The following is a 21,569-nucleotide window of genomic DNA, read 5'->3' on the forward strand; positions in this document are numbered from 1 at the left end:
TTTGATTTTATTAATAAGTACCTTTAAGATTCATGCTACACTGGGCACTAGGGTAACGTCAAATTTGCTGCTCAGGCCCAAGGGATTCCTTGAAGTAAAGAACAGAGGCAAAGATCAGTTGTGAGGGAGCTCTGCCTGCTGCCTAATGTGTGGCATCCTCTATAGAGACTGGCTAGTCTTGAACTCACCCCTTCATTGTAATCACTCCAGAAGATGCCTGAGTTAGTGCTGACTTCTGGTCTCATTTCCACCTGCAGTGATCACAGGAACTCTAGGAACCCTACGTGTGAGACTAGTGTGATAAAGGAAAGACCCACCAGCTCTGGAATGAGACAGGTAGGAGCCTGATTCTGTTCCACATGAGTTGAAGTTCTTTTCTTCTCTGTATCTAATTATTAGACCCACTGTGTTCACTCTGTATGTTGAACACTTAATGAGCACCTACTATGTGTAACTGTTGTCGTACATTCAAGCATATCTGTAGCACAAGTTGTTGGAAGGTCTTACTAATAAAATCAAACCTGAAGCCAGGTATTGGGGTGAATGCTGGAAGATCAGAGAGACAGAAAAGGCCACAGCTAACCTCACCTGGCCAACTTCTCAGCCAATCCTGTTTCCTCAAACTGGAAGCCTCTGTGTCCTCATCTGAATGGATCTCAGCTGAACTGTTACTCAAAAGCCTAAACGCTCAACCAGTTCTAGTTCCCTGGTTTTCAGACCTTGTATACCTTTCTGCTTTCTGCCATCACTTCTTAGGATTGAAGGTGTGAGTCACCATGCCTGGCTGTTTCTAGTGTGGCTTTGAACTCATAGAGATCCAGATGGATCTCTGCCTCTCAAGTAATAGGATTAAAGGCGTGTGTGCCACCATTTTCTGGCCTCTATGTCTATCTAGTGGCTGTTCTGTCCTCTGACCCCAGATAAGTTTATTAGGATGCACAATGTATTGGGAGACACAATATATCACCACACATATCTCAGTGGCTTCCCTATACATTAGCTGGTGATACCCTGTGTTTTTAAGGAAACTGAAGCTCAGCAAAATGAAGATGCTTTTCCCATGATCACATGACATGATAGTAGTACAACAAGGAGTTTTCATCTCACATTCCTAAACCTTCTCTTTTGTACATCATTGTGAAGATATTTGCTGAAAGAATTCTTCTATTTGTAGGACAAACATAGTATGTACTCACTCATAAGTGGATACTAGATGTGAGGGAAGGGATGGCCAGACTACAACCCACAGCTCTAGAGAGGATAGCTAACAGGAAAAGACCCTAGGAGGGACACATGGATGACCCAGTGAAGGAGAAGTGGATGAGATCTACATGAGTGGACTGGGGGGAGGGGTGGCAGAGGGTGAGAAGTGGGGGATGAGAACATAGGGAAATGGGAGGATCAAGCTGGAGCAGGGACAGAGTGGGAAGGCAGGGAGGAAGATACCATGATAGATGAGGACATCATGGGAATACGAAGAGCAGGGTGCTGGGGAGGCTCTCAGGAATCCACAAGGATGACCAGACCTTGGTCTGCTGGCAGTGGTCCAGAGGTGGCCTGGTCTGGTTTACTTTAGTGCCCAGTCTAGCCAATACCCTAGCTGTCATCATAGAGCCTTTGTCTGGTGACTGATGGAGGCAGATGCAGAGATCCATGGCCAGGTACCAGGCTGAGTTCCAGGAATCCAATCAATGAGAGAGAGGAGGGATTCTGCAGGCAGGGGATGTTGCGATCATTATGAGAAGACATGCAGAAATGACCGGCCACACTAGTGGAAGCCCATGAACTGTAGACTAGTGGCTGTGGAGCCCCCATGGGACTGGACTAGGCCCTCTGGACATGAAAGATGGTTGTTTGGCTAAAACTGTTTGGGGAGCACCAAGGCAGGGGGATCAGGATCCATCCCTGGAGCATGGGCAGGCTTTTGGGAATCAGTGCCTGTGGTGTGACTTTGTGTGCAGCTTTGGTACAGTGGGAAGGGGCTTGGACCTGCTTAGGCTTAGTGTGCTGCTCTGCAGACTCCTCATGGGAGACCTTGATTTGGTAGAGGTGGGGATGTGGGGTGGCTTGAAAGAGAGGCCTGGGAGGTGGGAGGAGGGAGAAGGTGGGATCTGTGGGTGGTATGTAGAGTGAGTAGGAAATTTCTTAATAAAGAAAAATGGAAAAAGAAAAGAATTCTTCTATTGTGAGGGTGCAATTGAAAATTATAGAGTTTCTATCAGCTGTATCTATGTTTGTATGTGTTTATGTTATTACTATGTGTTTACCATGCTTAAATAGTATGTAATCTACAGAGTCTTTCTAAGTCTAAAGAAAAATAAATGACTGATGTGATAATTGTAAGAATGTCCTAAATACTAGGAGTCACTATTATTTGCTCTTTAGATTATGAATCACTTTGAAGACGAAGAAAACAGCTGTGCCCTCATCTCAGGGACAGAAGTGTTTTCTGACTCACACTCTGCAGACAACCATTGGGTCTGCCAATCTCATCTCTATTGCTTTACCATCCTCATTAGACCCTTGCAATCAATCTGTCAATGCTGTTGGCCCTCCCAGTGCACAGTTAGAGCATGGACTATGAAACCACTGTGACTCTTACCCAATGCTCACTTTCAGTTTCTTTATTCTGTAAATGTAAATGTACACAGACATAGATGTGCCATCCAAAGAGAGGTGTTCTATAGAGAAGGAAGTCCAGGTCAGCAGGGGGTACTGGAGGCCTTGTGTGGCCATTGTTGATGATCTCTGTGCATGAGGTCATCTGCAGACAGCTGCAGAAAACTGTTTGCAAAGTCCTCATTTCTACTGGCCCCACACCCCAAGCTATCTTACATCTAGGCTGTAGAATCTTGATTAAAGTCTCTGCTCCTGGCTATGACTCTACAATGACATCATAGAGTTGAGACGAAAAGAAACTTCTGTAAACTCCACCATGCAGAGTCCAGTGGGCTGCTGTTCCCCTTCAGGCTGGCCTGCTCTAATCTTGCTCTGGAGTGCTCATTCACTTTGAGTTACTTTGCCCTGTTAAACAATCTTCCATTCAAATTTTATTTTGGCCAAATTCTGTGAGAAAACAAAAATAGAGGAGAAACTGTCACTTGTAACAATGACACCATCAGAACACAAATCAGAAGGAAATATTCCCATAATTGATAATGTGCACACTGCATCTTGGGATGGTATTGGTTCAGGCCTCCTGATTGCTATTCAAGATGAGCTCAGTCCTTCTTAATGGAACATGATCCATCACACATTAAAGTTAGATCTGAAATCAAGTAATCCTAAAGGCATGTTGGTAGGAATGCTTTCCCATGACACCTACCCCAAAAAAGTAAATTACCTATCTCTGTCACTTTTGTTACAGCATTAACTTACTATTGGATAGGATCCTACTGAGATATACTTAAGTTATGAAGGGGAAATCCAACCAGGAAGGCATGTCTCATTGTATCTCAACAGGCTAAAAATATCAAGTCTAATTGAGATTATTGCATGTGTATACACTCACCTGGTAGATCTGAGTCAGTGTTTATTGATATATCTTACTATGACTGGAATCCACTGCAAAAGTCTATGATTAGTGTGATATTCAAATCCTGCCTTCTACCAGTTGCCAAACAAAATAAGAGATGAAAATGTTGAGGAGGTTATGTAGCAAAGCAAAACTGTCCACCTTGTGGGAATGAAAGTTAATATGGCTGCCATGAAAAAGATCAAGGGAATACTCTCCTCAAAAATTATAAAGACATCCATTATACCATCAAGCACTCTCTCTCTTTCTCCATATATCCCAATAAAGAAACGAGATAGATGTTCTAAATTTTAATTTTGAAAGTAGGAGGATGCAGGAAGATTATAATTTTCTTTCTTTTTACTCTAAGATAGTGTCGATCTTTGATAGTGAGATGTATTTCTTGGAGCAATAAATAGGCAGACCCCATCTTTTAATCCAATCTTTCAGTCTGTTTTCTTTACCGAGTAATAGGGACCATTAATATTTGAGTTACTGAAAGGTGTGTATTATTTCCTGTCTCTGTATATTGCTTTTTTCCTTATTCCTTTCTCAACTATATTCAAACTTTCCCCCCCCTTCTCTATGGCCTCACAAGTCTGTTTGTCTTTATCTTCAGGCTAAAGGATTCCTTTCTATACCTTCTATGGAGCTCTCTTGGAGCTCCTTTGGTGACCATGAATTTTTGTTTGTTTGAGTTTTTTTGCTGTTGTTGTTGTGTTCAAGACAGGGTTTCTCGCTGTAAACAGTCCTAGCTGTCCTGGAACTCACTCTTTTGACCAGGCTTGCCTCAGACTCAGAGATCTGCCTGCCTCTGCCTCCCTGAAAGCTGGAATTAAAGATGTGCACCACCACCACCTGGCTGGCCATGAATTTCTTTAACCTACTTTCACTATTTTTTTAATATTAGTCAGCAACAATTTCAGGATTAATGCAGTAAAAATAATATGATTATTACTGCCTTATTCCAATTAGTTATTTAACACATTAATTAGATGGGATTTTTTTTAACAGTAGTCAAGAATCACATTCATGTATACAATGTAAACACTTCAACAACATCTTTCTTTTCCTGTTTTTTTCACCAATGTATCCTAACAACAGGGAAAGATGGCTTAGTGTGTGGTGCTCAGCAAATGCAAATAAATGAGAATTTGAAGAGGAATTTTAAGTTTTTTGCTGGATAATTGGTTTTGGAGATAGCTTAAAGGAATGTGAGTTGTTTATTCATGTTCCTTTTTTTTTTTTTTTTTTTTGATATCCTTCTTTTCTCCTTTGCCCACTGGAGATTTTAAATAATTGCTTAGAAATCCAACTCTAGGAGATGGAGCAATGGCTTAGTGGTTAAGAGCATTTGTTGTTCTTCATCAGGACATCTGTTCCCAGAACCCATGATGGAAACTTAAACCCCCTTGACACCCTCTTCTGGCCTCCTTGGGAGCCCTCAGGCATTTGACATACCTATAAATAAAAACAAATCTTTAGAGAAAAAATGTCTAATTCTGTCCTCTAAGATGGGGCCTATGGTTATTTCTGACTACAGGAAATCCTGTTTTCAGTGCAATCACACTGAAAGTCCAATCTTGGCCATGAACTTTGTAGTGCATATATCCTGAATCTCATTTTATTTCTATTTTCTTATTGCACAAAGTGAAATGTGGATCTTTAGGGCCATATGCTGCGTAAACATTTTCACACTACTTACCTCTTGCTTAGCACATAATCAAGCTGCTTGGTTGAGCTATATGCTTTCCTAAATTAGAATTCATGGTAATTACCAGTGGTACAGAATCCACGTCAACAACAACATCAAAACAAGAACAACTAAAAGATGTTCAAAAATCTAAGTATTTTAACTAGAACAAACAAATCAGTAGCAAGTGATTCATACTCATTTCAGATTTACCTCATGAATTACATAACACTAAACTAGAATTAAAATGGGACAAATAACTATAAATGAGATTGACATTTGTGCCCTAGTCAACATGGCAATCACTTCCACATTCTGTAGCTGAATATACAGTGCTTCAGCTTTGTCATGTGATTAGATTAGATATTTCCACAGGTCAAGTCTCTGATGACTTTGCCCTGGCTGATTCATCAAGGAATCTTGAGTGGTCATCTGAGGACTGGCTGACATACCACATGTCCAGTCAGTGTTTCAACAGCTTATTTACATGGTCATTGGACTTAGTTGGAAGACAGAAAAAGACTTGGCCTTCCATGCAGCTCTGTGCACTCTCATGCACATTCTGCTGGATGAGCCAAGTTCAACCCAAGTTCAAGGGTGGGGAATTATCATCTTTCCTTGGTGGAAGGAGTTTCAGGTCCTGTTACAAATGGCATGAATATAAGGAAAGACAGGGAACTAGGACTTTTATTTAAATTCCACCATATAAAACTTTAATATTATTTTGTTTTGTACTAAACTCCAGAAAGAATGTGTGGGTAAGTCTGTTAGGACTAGATGGCCTTGAAAGTAAGTACTTTCCTGCCATGAGTGGTGGTCTAAAACTATCATCCTAGCACCTTAGAGACAGAGACCTGAGGGACAGTAGTTTTAGGTTATCTTCAGCTGCATAGTGAGTTTGAGGCCAGCCTGCATTAAATGAGACCCTCTCTCAAAAAACAACAGTCCCAACACATACGTCAAAATTTCTGGGTGTGGTTGTCCATGTGACTGTGACTCAAGCTTTGTGTATGGTAGTACTGTGGGGCATGAGATATTGGTGAAATTATTAAGGCCACTCCATGTAGTTAAAAGGGAGGTTTATTTAGTGGTGTAACTTACAAATGAAGAGATAGGTAGGTTGCAGGGTCTGGGAAAGGTGTATCACAGTCCGGCAGTGTTCTCTAGAGAACTCTGCTCTGTCTACCTCCAGCATCCAGGGTCCAGGAGCCAAGAGAGCCCCCCCATCCGGAACTCCAGTCTTCAGCGTCCTCTCTCAGCCCTGCCTTGTGACCATTACCAAAGGCTCAATGGGGGTTGGAACTTCCAGGTCAAAGCTGGAATGGCTACCCACTACAATGAGAGGAGGGTCTACAAACAGGATAACAGGGTACTGCCAGCCTACTTCAATGAGAAACCCTGTTTCAAAGGAATAAAATGGAGAGATGATAGAAATGGACATCTGACACTCTGCTGGTCTCCCAGATTCATGCATTTGCATGCTTGCATGTGTGTAGATGCATACACACACACACACACACACACACACACACACACACACACACACACACAAGAAGGGAACTTCAGTCAATGAAATATATGTCACTGATTTTGAAAATATATTTTTAGGGAATGCACCTTAGTCTTGATGAAGAAAGGAAGTGATGCCTAAAGTGGAAAGGTTGGAATGCTTTAAAAGCTATTGAATATTAAACTACAGTTTTAGTCTCACTTATATTCAAAATGAGGTCTACTGCCCCTTCTGATCATAATGCATATCTATGACTTAGAAACCACAGTGCTTCAAAGAGAAATTTCATGTCTATGCAAAAGCTCTGAACTGTTGAGTCAACAGTATTCTCTCTTTCTTCAATCCTATACTTAACCTATAGCAGTTTTTCTAAATGTGTTTTAGCTCTCTCTTGTCTCCTTTGTTTGTTTGTTTGTTTTTGTAGACAGAATTTCTATGTGTAGCCCTGGCTGTCCTGGAACTCACTGTGTCAACCAGGCTGGCCTTAAACTCAGAGATCCTCCTGCCTCTGCCACCCAAGTGCTGATCAAAGGTATGAGCCACCAATGCCTATTAATGACTTTTATTCTGAATGATTTGAAATAAAAATAAGAAAAAAAAAAACACCTCATAAATCATATATTGTAGATGTAACCGACTTGTTAAATAAGAAACAAAGAGCCAATTGCAGAGTTAAAAGCCAACAGGTCAGAGCAATAGCTGAGAGCTGAAAACCTTACCCTTCACTGCTGCTCTCTGTCTTTCCTCTCCACAAGAGGAGAGGAAAAAAATGAACAGAAAATAGGGATCCACTATCCAATCCATGGGCTCTGTAGACTTCCCAGAGTTCACCAGCTACTGGTAGTACCACCAGCAATATATTATAAGATAAATTTTAGATCTGAATTTTCTGAGTTTTACTAAAATATCTGCTAGACATTTTGGAACACTTCCAACCATTCCAGTAGTCACAGTTTAGAGTTAGACTTCACTTTCAGAAGTCACTGAGAATGACCCATTCTTCTTGTCTTTTCCTCAGTATGTATGACTTTGTAAAAACTAAATTTCTATGTTCAAGTCATGAAGGGATGTGCTTGATTCATTATTTTAGGAAAGGATATTTTTACTTGTTTAATGGTAAGATTGGCTATACCCAGTAGAACCTATCTTGACCAGGATTTCTTAGCTATGCCTTGTTCTGACCTTTTACTTAAACCTAAACTTCATTCCAGGACCCTGAAGATAGACTTGGAAGAGTCACTAAATTTATTTGCCCAAAATGTTATTGTTTATTTAATTGGCTTAATAAGGATGGATGGACAAACCTTGCTGGTTCTCAGTTTCCAAACCTTGGTAACTTCAGAAACACCATCTGTTTATGATAAAGATATAGACTAAATGGCTAGTATGGCCTGTCTTTTTTTTTTTTTTTTTTTTTTTTTTTTTTTTTTGAGACAGGGTTTCTATGTGTAGTTTTGGTGCCTGTCCTGGATCTTGCTCTGTAGACTAGGCTGACCTCAAATTCACAGAGATCCATCTAGCTCTGCCTCCCAAGTGCTGGGATTAAGGCATGAGCCACCACCACCTGGCGATATGTGGCCCGCCTTTAATCCCTCAAAATGAGTCTTTATCATCAATATTGTGTTCCTTTTAAACTACTGAAGATCTATACTTTCTGAAAGCTTTGACACATTTTGTGATTGAGTACTTTGTTGTCTCTACTTTTTGCTGGACGGGTGATAGATGAAATTAATTTTAATAAAGAACAAATATTTATAACAACCACTTAAATTATTTTATTGTATTTATTATTGTTGTGTACCTATATTTTGTGTGTGTGTGCGTGTGTGTGTATGTGTGTGTGTGTGTGTGTGTGTGTGTGTGTGTGTGTATGTGAATGAGGCCATATGTATAATGGATAACATTTATTAGTTTGTTATTGTGCAGGATAGTTTTATGTCAACTTGCCATAAGCTAGAGTAATCTGAGAGCAGAGAACCTCAATAGAGAAAATGCTTATGTAAGATTATACTTTGGCAAGCCTGATGGGCATTTTCTTAATTAGTGATTGATATAGGTGTGTCCATCCCATTATGGGTGGTGTCATCTCTGAGTTTATAGTCTAGGGTGCTGTAAGAAATCAGACTTAGCAACCCAGGAAGAGCTATCCAGTTAGAAAAACTCCTTAATGGCCTTTGCAGCTGTTCCTATCCAGATTCTTGTGTTGAGTTCCTACCCTGACTTCCTTCAGTGAGGGAGTGTGACCTAAGAATTGTAAGCTGTAATAAACCTTTTCTTCCCAATGATGTTTTATCACAGCAATAGAAAAACCTAACTAAGACAGAGATTGGCATCAAGAGTAGGCTATTTCTGTGACACATCTGACTAAGCATTTTTAGGAGGATTGTAGTGGCATTTGAACTTTGGAATGAAAATGCCATTGATATTCAGGAGCTCAGTGGTATGATTTGTGGAGATGTAGAAGTTGAGAGTGTTGGGAGAAATGCAGATGATGGAGGCTTGGCTTGTGAAGCTTGGGAAGTTAGAGAGGACAATGCAGACTTGATTGGGGCTGTTCAAGAACTGAATTGAGAGTCTGTGGTTCTGAGTTACTGGCACTAAAGAATCAACTGTTTTTAACAAGAGACCAGCTTTATTAAAATGAAACCCTTGCTTTGCTGAGACAATTGATATTGGTTGGCAGGAGATGAAAAAGAGACCAGCATAAATGAAACAAAATCTTCTGGGAAGTTCTTCTTCAGGGTCAGCACACACAGAAGCTATGATCCAGAGGGGACCAAAGCTGTACCTTGTGCTGGCAGCCAAGCATAGTAATGTTTAAGAATCACCCAAGTGTTACTGATTTTGAAAGTATGAAGAAGTTATGGAAAGAAAATCAAAAAGCAATACTCTTCCATGGCCTCTGCATCTTTCCTTGACTCTTGAGTTCCTTCCCTGTTTGAGTTCTTGCCCTGATTGCCTTTAGGATTATGGTGGTTGAATAAGAATGAATTCATGGACTCAAGTATCTGAAGACTTAAGTCAGCATGAAGTGGTACTATTTCAAAGGATTAGAAAGATTAGGAGGTGTGGCTTTGTTGGAGTAGGTGTGGCTCTGTTGGAGGAAGTGTATCACGGGGGTGTATCTGAGGTTTCAAAAGCCCATACTAGGCCTCCTAGGCTGTCTCTCTCTGCTTGTGGATCAGGACATAGCTCTCAAAAAATTCTTCAGCCATGATGATAATGGACTAAGCCTCTGAACCTGTAAACAAACCTCAAATTAAATGGTTTCTTTCGTAAAAGCTGCCTTGGCATGGTGCCTCCTAACAACAAGAGAACAGTGACTAAGATAATGATGAACTGTGATATGAAAGTATATGTGAAACAAACTCTTTCTTCACCAAGTTGCTTTGGTCCTGATGTTCTATCACGGCAATGGAAACCCTAACAAAGACAGTTCTCTCCTTCCACCTTGTGGAGACAGGCTCTCTCTTGTTTATGTTGCTTAACATACTCCAGGCTAGCTAGTCCACAGCTTCTGGGCAGTTCTCTCATCTCATAAGAGGAACGCTGGATTACAGACGCTTGCCACACACATCATCTGCCATTTAAATGTGTCTCAGGAATAAAAATCAGGTCATTAGGCCTGCACAGCAAGTGATTTTCCCTGCTGAGCCATCTCTTGACCCTTTATACAGATATTTCATAACATTCTCAGCAATAACTAGTTCTTCAAGTAAGTAAGCCCTAAGCCAAAAGACTAACATCCTCCCATCTTGTAACCTCTACTCATACATTTCTACACCCTGTACTTCCCTTTCATGTCAAAGTATTTCACAAAGCATCTGCTGCTCTCCTATGGACCCCTTTCTGGTTTCATAGCCCCTCTCTCTCTCACACTCCCGCACCCCACACATTATATATATATATATATATATATATATCCTATGTATGCAAATTTAAAAATTATATATATATATATATATATAACTTAAGTAGATTATATAATACATGTACAAATTAAAATATATAAATAAACATCTAGGATCTTCAAATGAAAGACAGTATGTGGTATTAGCTTTCCTGAGTCTGGGCTACCTTACTTGATACAATAATTTCCAGACCTGTGAATTTTCCTGAAAGTTCATTTTTCTATATGGATGAATAAAATTCTACTGTGTCTTTTTATAACCTTATCATTATTCATTCATCCTTTGATGGACAGTTAGGCTGATGGCATTTCTTCATTATTGTGCATAGAGCATCTGTAACATGGATGTTCAAGTATCTCTGTGGTGAGCTGTGAAGTCGTCTGGGTACACGGTTAGAAAGAACAAACATGGGTCATATGGTAATCTATCTTTAATTCCACTACGCTCAGTCTTTGCTTCTTCCATATTTCCTACAGCGAGACTTGTAAGATAGCTATAGTTCGGTAGTGTTCAGTGTCATGTTATAAACACTTGAGAAAAGACTGTCGATTGGGTTTGTTGGCTCATTATTGTAATCCCAGTACCTGGAGGATTGGGTACAAGGATCACCATGATTTCAGGCAAGCCTGTATTCCACAGCAGGCTACAGGCCATCATGTACTCCACATTGTGATTGTTTAAGGGGTAGGGGCGGGGGGACTAGAAAGGAAAGATTGCGTGTATACTCAACTAAGGCAGCAATATTGCTTGGCACATAATTGTGTTTTGCACAATGTTGCACAACATCTTTGTGCTGGTTAGGTTTTTGTCAACTTGATAGTCATCTGGGAAGAGGAAACGTCTTCTGAGAAAATGCCTCCATCAGCTTGGCCTACAGGGAAATCTGTAGGGTGGTTCCTTGATTAATGATAATGGTGAGAGGGCGCAGCCCACTTTGTGTGGTCAACCTTAGGCAGGTGGTCCTGGGTTACATAAGAAAGAAGGCCAAGCAAGCCATGGGGAGCAAGTCAGTACGCAGCACTCCTCCATAGTTTCTGCTTCAGTTCCTGCCTCCAGGTGCCTGCCTTGCTTTAGCTCTGGCCTTGTCCTCCCTCAATAATGGCCCATGATGGGGATGTGTAAGTCAAATAAACCTCTTTCTACACAGGTTGCTTTTAGTCATGTTGTTTACCACAGAAATGAAACAAAAATAACCTTGTTCTGTGAATGTTTGATGGCTTTCATTTTAATACCATTCTTATAAATGCTTGTGAGTATCTAGCCATTTTAAGCAGAAGTTGATTTTATGAATGAACATTTTTCTATAATTTATTTTTGCTATATAAAATCTTCATAGTTCCTAGAGATTGGGAACCTAATAGCCAAGACTACAGTTAAAAGGAAATGGACAGCTCGATTTGTTACTACAGGGAATTGCTCATCAGAGTGTTGAATGTATTAGAGGTAGACTGCCCCAGCCAGCAGGGTTTCAACAGGGGGCGACCCACCTGTGGAAGCGAATGAAAGAAACAGGGGACATGAAAGACGACAGCAAGACAGGATTCTGATCAAGCTGCAGATTTTGTTTTCCTCCACAAAGCTTATATAGCATAGGAGGGGAGGGGGCAGGAAGGAGGGAAGGGGAAGGGACATGAAAGGGGTACAAGATGTGGGGGACATGCAAATCATGCAACTGCAAGATGTCGGTTAAGGTCACTGGTCAGGGGCCATTTGTTCTGTTGCTAGGCTACCTGACCATGGAATGCTCTTTACATTCAGTTGTCATGGCACCTGACTGTGAAATATCTTCCTATCTTTGGGGGCCTCTGGTTAGTAAACGGGTGTTACTGCTCTGGGAAGGGGCAGTGGGCTTATGACTTGTTCTCTGGCCTAGCTAGTACTTCCCATGGTTCATGACATCTTGGTCCTTGACAGTAGACCTAAATGTGGATGGCAGACAGCTCTGCCATTTAGCATCTGTGTAACATAAGAAACAGATGTCTCTTTCTTATTGGGATGGTTAACACTGACTTTCAGCTAGACAGGATCTAGAATCACCAAAGACACAAAGCCATGATGAACTAGATTATCTTACCTCAGGTGGGAAGACTCACCCTAGACAAAGGAGTTACAGATTATCATCCTAATTTATACATGCAAAAGTCCTCAACAAAGTACTGCGGATTCAATACCACCATGCTTCCATAGGATTATATAGCAACATGAAGTGAGATTTCTCTCAGGTATGCAAGTTTAATGTAGCTGGACAAAGATTTTAAATGTTCTCATCATGGAGAAACAATAAATGTTTGTGGGGTGATAGAGTAAGGACCTAATGTGACCAACACCCACTGTATACATGTATTGGAATAGGATACCACATCACATGTATGTTTACAATTATGGGCCAGTTAAAAACATAAAACTGCAAAAAAATTTAATCAAGTCATGCAGTTTAACACACTAGCTGTCTAAAAAGATAAATAACATGATTACATTAATAGATGCAAACTAAGAAGGAAATGACTTCAGCTTGATAAGGAGCATGCATGAAACACCAACGGCAGCACCATGCTCCATGGTGAGAAATACAAAGCTTCCCATTATGACTGGGAACTGGAAAAATTTTCCAGCAACTGAGTAACTGGAAAATGCAGTAGGATGATGCATTAGTTATCCATCTCATCACTGTGACAAAAGGCCTGAAAGAAGCACCTCGGGGAGGAAAGATTGATAAGGGCACATACTTCATAAGGGTTCCAACCTACCATGGCAGCGCAGTGTACTCCCTCACCCCATAGGCCCCTTGCTGCAATTGAGACACAATGGATATGAGGCATAGGCTGCCAAAGGCTTAAAGGCCACATGGATCTCTTGCTGTGTTCGTATTTACATGTAAAGGGGATGTTTTCTAAAATATTGAACAACGGTATAGTAAATGTATAAGGCAGTGGTGTGTTTATAAGAAGTACAAAGTACTGTGTACTGTGTATAATGTGTGTTATGTGTGTTATGCCTTCATCCAGCTGTGCATAACTGAAACAGCTGGACTGAGGGGCTTCTTTGAATCAGTTAACCTCCCTGTCTCACTAGCTCTCAGGAAACTTTAAAGAAATTCCAGATTGATGCTTTGGTTGATGAAATAATTCAAAATTAAAGAGGACTAGGTCTCCTGACTACTGCTAATGGTGGAATTTAAGCCCTCCTCCAGGAACGATGCTGCTTCTGCATCACCAAATGCAAACTGGCTTGAGACTTAAGGAACAGAGAAAAAAATCAATGACAAGCCTCCTTCTAAGGATGTGCTTTGGGATCGCTCCCACTCAGGCTCCTCCTCTTCGTCAATCCTTTTCTCCTTATTATCCTCACACTTATGCTTTCATCCTGTCTTTAAAACTTTTAAATGAAGTCCTCCCTGGATCAAATCACTAGTTTCACATTAGGACAATGGCTACCCTGACTAGGTTCCCCACTGTGTCCCTAATCTTTGGTTTCATCTTATGAACTACACAAACTCTCCTCCTGCTACATGAAGTCAATCTGACCTGTGTACCCTTAGATCCTGGGGACAGAGCCAACCTAAAACAAGAAATCTCAGATGAACTAAGAAACTCTGAACACAGCATAACAATAAGAAAACCTGCAAGAAGGCCAAGCTACACAAGTATAACATACACACAGAGGGCCTAGATCAGTCCCATGCAGACTCCCTGGTTGTGGGTTCAGACTGTGAGCTCCTATGAACCCAGGTTAGTTGATTCTATGGGGTTTCTTGTAATGTCCTTGACCCCTTTGTCTCCTATAATCCTTCCTCCTTCTCTTCAGCAGGATTTCTCAGCTCAGCCTAGTGTTTGGCTGTGGGTTTACATCTGTTTACATCAGTAACTGGATGAAGCCTCTCTGAGAACAATTAGGGTAAGCACAAATCTATGAGTACCTTAGCCTTGTGGGACTCCTAACAGTGGGAGCAGGGGCTGTCTCTAACTCTTAGGCTGACTTTTGTCCTTGGCTAGTCCTTACACTGGTTCACCTTGCCCAGCCTTAATACAAGGACAAGCAGGTGCTTAGTCTTAACTGCAACTTGATATGCAAGGTTTTGTCGATACTCCTGGGAGGCCTGCCCTTTTCTAAATAGAAAAGAATCAGTTGGGAGTGAGGGCGGAGGGGAGGGAATGGGAGGAGAGGAGAGAGGGGAACCTGTGTTCTGGATATAAAATAAATTTCTTTAGAAAGGAAAGAAAGAAAGGAAGGAAGGAAGGAAGGAAGGAAGGAAGGAAGGAAGGAAGGAAGGAAGGGAAGGGAAAGAAAGAAAGAAAGAAAGAAAGAAAGAAAGAAAGAAAGAAAGAAAGAAAGAAAGAAAGGAAGGAAGAAAGGAAGAAAGAAAACCTGCCTGACAAGAAAATATAGTAACAGAACACCTGCTGGCGTTATTCAGCCTTGACTGTAAAGAAAACATCTTTTGGCAAAACTTTCCTCACCAGAAGTTCCTGGGTACATGGTCTTCACTTCCATAGAGAACTGGCATCCTTCATTACTCTTATTAAAGAACAGCCTGCTTTAATCCGGATCTAACATGTATGCTGCCATGTCCATCTTTATGTGTGTGTGTGTGTGTGTGTGTAACTACATATCAATTGTTGATTCAGTCCTTGTTTATTAGTTTGTTTTTAATATCTACTGCCATGTCTGGCAAAGAGGAAGCTAGAGAGGCAAGCATGGATGCTGAGAACTGAACCCTAGTCCTTTGGGTTGTGAACCTTAGCCTTTAACTGCGGGCCCATCTCTCCAGTGTGCACTTCATTTCAATGTCTTTCATAAGAGAGTGAAAGAAGACATTGTGAGTTTTCTCAGCAGGGCTAGGTTTTTATTTTTTAAATATTATTAAAGTGGTACAAAAGGTGACATACTTAATTGTATGTTCAAAAACTCATTGATATCCATTTCTAACAGGTTATATTGTGATTTTATGTGATTAATTTTCACTACATTGAAAAAAATTATGTAAATGGATTTCAGCTTTTTATTCGTGGGCTGACGCTGAGAAAATAACCTTATTTGACTTAGCATTTGGTGTGTCCCATTTCCCATGGCTCACACCCAGTCCACAGCTGTGTTGATTCAAATCTGCTATTGATTTACTGGTCTGTTTCCTGTTCAGTGATGTGGATTCTGGTTTGGTTGTCAGAGAAATGTCAACTTGCCCTTTAAAACTCAAATATTTGCTTTCATTGTTTTGACAACTTTAACATCTCTGGGCTCTTTGTTCAAGGAGTATGCCTCAAGTAAGATTATTTTAAGAGAAATAGATGTGAACAAATTGTAACGGCTCTGTTCACAATTATTAGAGAAACTAAGAGTGAGTTCTCTGTGACCACCGTGGCCAGCAGATTAACCGTCTATGTGAAGCAAGCAGATCCAGCTCAGCATGACTCAGTAGGCACTGTTGGTTCAGACTTCTAGAATCTAACAGCAGGAAGAGTGTTTAAGGCATGTTTAAACAGCACAATTTTAGGAGAACGTTTCCTGGTAGCAATTGATTCAATCCCATGTGCACAATAAAGCTTAAGGTATGACTACATTGAACCTCTTTGAAAAGTACTTGTGACTTCTTCCATAAAGATGAGTTCTATGTATTAACTACATATGACATCTTAAGGGTCTGGGGGATGACTTAGTGTAGACATGGTCATACAGGGAGCATAGAGGTCCCCTAGGCTATTAACCACCTTTGCTCCCATTTGTAAAGTACATGTGACATCTCCCACAAGGAGATGAGTTCCTTTTACGGAAAAACAATGCTCAAGATAAGGGTCTAAGGAGGAAGAGTTTGGGGAAGCTAGGTGTGGACTGGCCCAACAGACAGCACAGAGGTCACCAGGTTTTCAATTACATTCCTTTCCAGACTTCTGGGTAGAATACAGGTTATAGATCTCTTCCTTTGAAGAGAAAGCCTACGTCTTTAACATTCCTGGTTCCCCTAGTGCTTCTCTGTCAGCACAAGAACCTCTGTGCCCCCAACATCTGTGTGTGTTACTATAGGCAGATCAATGAAACCCAATGATATTTTTATCATTTTGTTTTCTTGGGTTTTTTGAGAAAATGTCTTAAGTAGCCAAAGTTGTTATCCTCTGGCCCCTACCTCTCCAGTGCTGGGATTACAGGTGTGTTACCTCCTTGTCCTACAGCTGTTTATTCTTTAATGAGCCCTATTATGACAACCCCATTACCACCTAGCACTTCACATTAAGATGTCACTTTTCACACAAAATTTATGATCCGTTCACTAAGTTGGCAATCAGGAATGGAGAATGGGGCCGTTCTTGAAACAGTTTCTAATGGCTTTTGTATACAACTATTTCATTCAAAAGGCAATGAACATATTCTGAACATTTTTCCTAAACATAATCTTCAGGGCCTGGGGAGATGTCCCTTTCATTAAAGTGCTTGCCATATAAGTATGAGGCTATGAATCCCATCCTTTAGAACTGACATAAGAAAGCTGGGCCTGGTGACATGAGCTTGGAAACTCAGTCCCAGGAAGGCAGAGACTGGCGGACCCTTGGGATTTGCTGGTCAATTAGCCCAGCTTAATCTGTAAACTCCAGATTCAGTGAGAGAACCAGTCTTAAAAAACAAAGTAACAATTAAGGAACATGTCTTTATCCTTACCTACAGAGGACAAGATATTGAACATGGTTCCAGGATGGGTCAACCTGTGCTAGGTACTTTATTATTTCTTTTTCTTTTCCCTTCTTCCTCCCCGTGCCCTGCCCTTGATTACAGATAATAGGCAGGGCCTGGCTGAGCCTTCCTCCTGAAGCGTTGGAAGCAAAGTCAGAATGCAGTCATGGAGTCTAACTGCTGACTCTTATCCTTTGGAATTTCAAAGAGGAAGGAAAAAAAAAAAAAAAAAAACAGGAAAAAAATCCTTTAATTTGCTCTCAGCCTCAACCACTCCTTCCCCCTTTTGGAAAGGTATTTAGAGTTAGTTAGAGATCTGGATTCCTCATTGCTTATACTTTCATTTCTCTTTTGCCACAAGCTCTGCAGAAAAATGAAACACAAAGAGCACGGAAAGTCCTTGGCTGGATGAAGCAGGGGTCTATTTCAAATCCCGAGCTGCCTCAAAACAAAACCAACCCAGCCAAGCCTAAGCCCTCAAAACTCCAGGACGCTGGCTGAATGGGGAGTTTGGGGGAGTCCTATTTCATTCCTTCCTTCCTTCCTTCCTTCCTTCCTTTCTTCCTTCCTTTCTTTCTTTCTTTTTCTTTCTCTCTCTCTCTTTCGTTCTTAAGATTTATGTGCATGTGTGCATGGTAACAGATCCTCTGGGACTGATGTTATAGGTAGCTATGAGCTGCCCAGTGTGGGGCCTGGTGACAGAACTCTGGTAAATTCTCCTAACTGCTGAGCCACCATCTCTCCAGCCCAGAAAGTCCTAGTTCCAAAAAAGTAATTTGTAGTCAGAAGTTGAAAGTTCCTAATAAATCATAAAGCAACACTCACTACTATATTTGCATATATTAAATAAAGAGTAGGCAGCTTTCTGCTGAAACTGTAACCAAGGCAGAAAATATAACTAAGCTACCATTTTATTTTTTAAAAAAAGATGGGCAAGGAAGATGGTTCAGGGCTTTAAAGCTTTTGCCACATAAGCCTAACCACCTGACCTCAATCCCAGGAACCTAAGGAAGCTGTAGAGAACTGGCTCCCGTGACCACAGGACCTCTGACATATGCTGTGGCATGGATGTGCCCCCCATCAGCAGGAAGTAAACTAATTTTTTAACGGGCCAATGGATAACTCGCTGATGTTTCAAATAGGTGAATATGGCTATTAGGTATAATTATTTACTGTACAGTAAAATATGTTTTTTTAAGGAATAAAGTTGGCTCTTTTTTTGTTTGTTTGTTTGTGGCTTCTCTGTGTGGTTTTGTTGCCTGCCCTGGATCTCGCTCTGTAGACCAGGCTGGCCTCGAACTCACAGAGATCCGCCTGGCTCTGCCTCCCGAGTGCTGGGATTAAAGGCGTGCGCCGCCACCGCCGCCCGGCTAAAGTTGGCTCTTAACATCACTGCAGTCTTCCAGCTCCTGAGAGTCACCGCAGACAAACTACGCTGACTTCTGAAATCGTTACACTGACAGAAAAGGCCCTTCAAGGGAAAACTCCTGCTCAAGAATAGAACCTCTGACGTGCTTGGAGACAAACAATTCCAGCAATTTCGATATCACACAAAGCCTTCACGCCTTAAAAAAAAAAGTAGAATTTAAGAGTAGTTCCAGTATGACAGAAAAACTGAGTGGAAAGTACTGAGACTTTTTACATTTACTGTCCTTCCCCGATCCGTTTCCCTGAGGTCAACATCCTATAGTGAGAAGCACACATGCTCAGTGCAGGATAAATATTGACTGTTATGAACCTAAGCCATTCTGATTCCTGGCAATGTGACTTCTGTGGGTCTGGAAAAATGGACAGGCACTGGTGTCTGTTTTCCATACCACCTAGCCTCACTGCCTAAGCACCCCTGGGCTTCCAGTGGTATGTCTCCCTAACCTAGGCCAGGAGTCTGGCTCTGCCTATGCCTCTCCTGGGCTCCTCAACTTCCAGAACTGCTGCAGGCCTGGGGTAAGAGGAGGACCGGAGGTCCTTATCACTGGCTAGAGTTCAGTCTGTCCTCACCCCTCCCCAGGCTACATTCTGTCTTTATCATCCCTGGCCAGGCCACACTCTGATGCAGGAAGAGGTCTGTTATCTCTGGTTCAGAGTTCTGGGGTTCTGGGAGAGGCCTAACTGCTAGGGGGAGGGGGGGGTTGAAAGTCCTTGGGGCCTTAGTAAGGTCTGCTTGTGTTAACAGTTTCATTCTAAGTTAGAGGTCAGAGCTCTGAAGAGAAACGAAACACAAAGCAGGAAACAGGAAGTCAGTCTCCAGATGGCGCCATTCTGGCTGCTGTGGATGCTGGCCCTGTTCCAGCAGGGGCAGAAGGCAGGGGATCAGGGAAGGAGGGGAAGGGAGAGAGGGAAAGAAATAGAAAGGGGGGAGGGAGAAGGACAGAGGGAGAGAACAGAAGGGGGAGAGAGATGAGAGACAGAAGAGGGTGGACAGAGTGAGGCAGGGAGAGGGATCAGCATTTGAAGTTGTTAGGTGGGTTTATGGAGAACGGGATGTGCTACTGGCCAGATTAAAAACCTCCCAGGCCTTTATTTTAAGCTGCTAGGTTTTTGTATCAGGTCAAGAAGATGAGGAAGAAGCTGCCATCTTGGAAGGTGACCTACTTATTACTTAGTTATGGCTCCTTTTCCTACCTGTTTGCCTATTTGAAATATGTCTAACTCCCACTCCTTCAATATTACCCCTAAAGTTTATGTACAGGCCTGGAGAGACAGCTCAGTGGTTATGAGTACTTGAGGTTCTTGTAGTAGACCAGGGTTCTGTTCCCAGCACCACGTGTCAACTCACAACTGCCAGTGACTCCAGTTTGGGGTCGTCCGACACCTCTTCCAGTCTCCTCAGGCATCAGGCATACATGTGGAGCCTGTACACATATGTGGGTAAAACATTCATATATACAAAATAAGAATAAATAAACCTAAATAGAAAGGTCTTAAGATGTTATGTACTTATACTTTTTATAACAATTATTTATTGATTCCTTGGGGATTTCACATCATGCACCCCAATCCCAATCACTTCTCTCTGTCCCTCCATATCTATACCTTCACCACTGCAGCATCCTTCCCCTAGTGGGGCAGGGGAACCTTCCCAAAATGAATTAAAAACAAAACAAAGCAAATGAACAATAACAACAAAAACAAAAACCCACCTTGCTCCTCCATCTTTCACATCTCTCCAACCCCTCTTCATTTGTTCTAGTGGCATTGGGAGCTGTGTAAGTCAGGCTTTCTACCCTTTTGTCCAGTTAGCCACATCTGCAAAAGTTCATTGCAATGAGTCATTGGTCTGGTTCAAGACCTCTGGCACTCCATCGTCACTGGACCCTCACAAAAATTCCTTTCAAATTTCCTGCTATTGCCCTGAGTCATGGAGATCCTGAGGCTATCGCTCCACAGGACCAGCCCTTCTTCACGCAGTCCAGCAAGTCATGGATGGGGTAGATGTTAGGGTGGGCTAACCCAAGACCCAGGATGTGGGTCTGGGTAGTAGCTGAGCTGGTCTGTCTGGGCTATTGGTACCACTTTCTCCCTCAGGCAGGGAGCAGAGCCAGCTCTTCTATGCCCACAACATCAGGGCCAGCTGTCCCACACCCTTGGTGAGGGGTGGGACCACTCTTCGAAGTGTAGGGGCCAGCTCTCCCACGAGGAGGTGGGTCAGTGCTCCACAAACCCAGACATGTTCTTAAGTTGTATCCAGGGCATGGCCCCAGTGGTAGTACATGCCACTCAGAACAGCATGGCTTTCAGACACCAGCATGGCATCTGGTGGATGGCTAGACCTTAGGCATCCAGTGGTTACTGAGGTTGTGGACATCAACACAGACCCTGGCTACTATAGGGCCATGGACCCAAACATGGCCCTTGGCAGTAGCTCAGGCCTGGATGTCATCATGTCCTCTGATGACAGTACAGGCCACTCAGATCATCATGGTCCTTGGACACCGAAATGGCAACAGATAGTGGCCCAGACCCTGGGCATCCTTGTGGCCTTTGGTGGAAATATGGGCCCAGATGTCAACCGGGTCCAGAATGGCAAGCAGGCCACCCACGTCAGCCTGTTACGCACCTGCAGCTAGCCGCAGGAAAATGTAATGGAATTCAGCTACTATCACAAAGTCAAAGACTTCTCCAAAGGTCAAGTCATGCTTAAGAAGTCTTGGTGATATTTTAGCTTATAAATATAAATATATATAAAAGCTGGTTCCTAAAATGATTTTCTTGTATGCTTCTAAGAACTCCAAACAGTGTATTTATCTAAAATGCCTATCAAGCACCCAAGACCAAACAAAA

The sequence above is a fragment of the Onychomys torridus genome, chromosome 3 (genome assembly GCF_903995425.1).
Source record: "Onychomys torridus chromosome 3, mOncTor1.1, whole genome shotgun sequence".
NCBI lineage: Eukaryota > Metazoa > Chordata > Mammalia > Rodentia > Cricetidae > Onychomys > Onychomys torridus.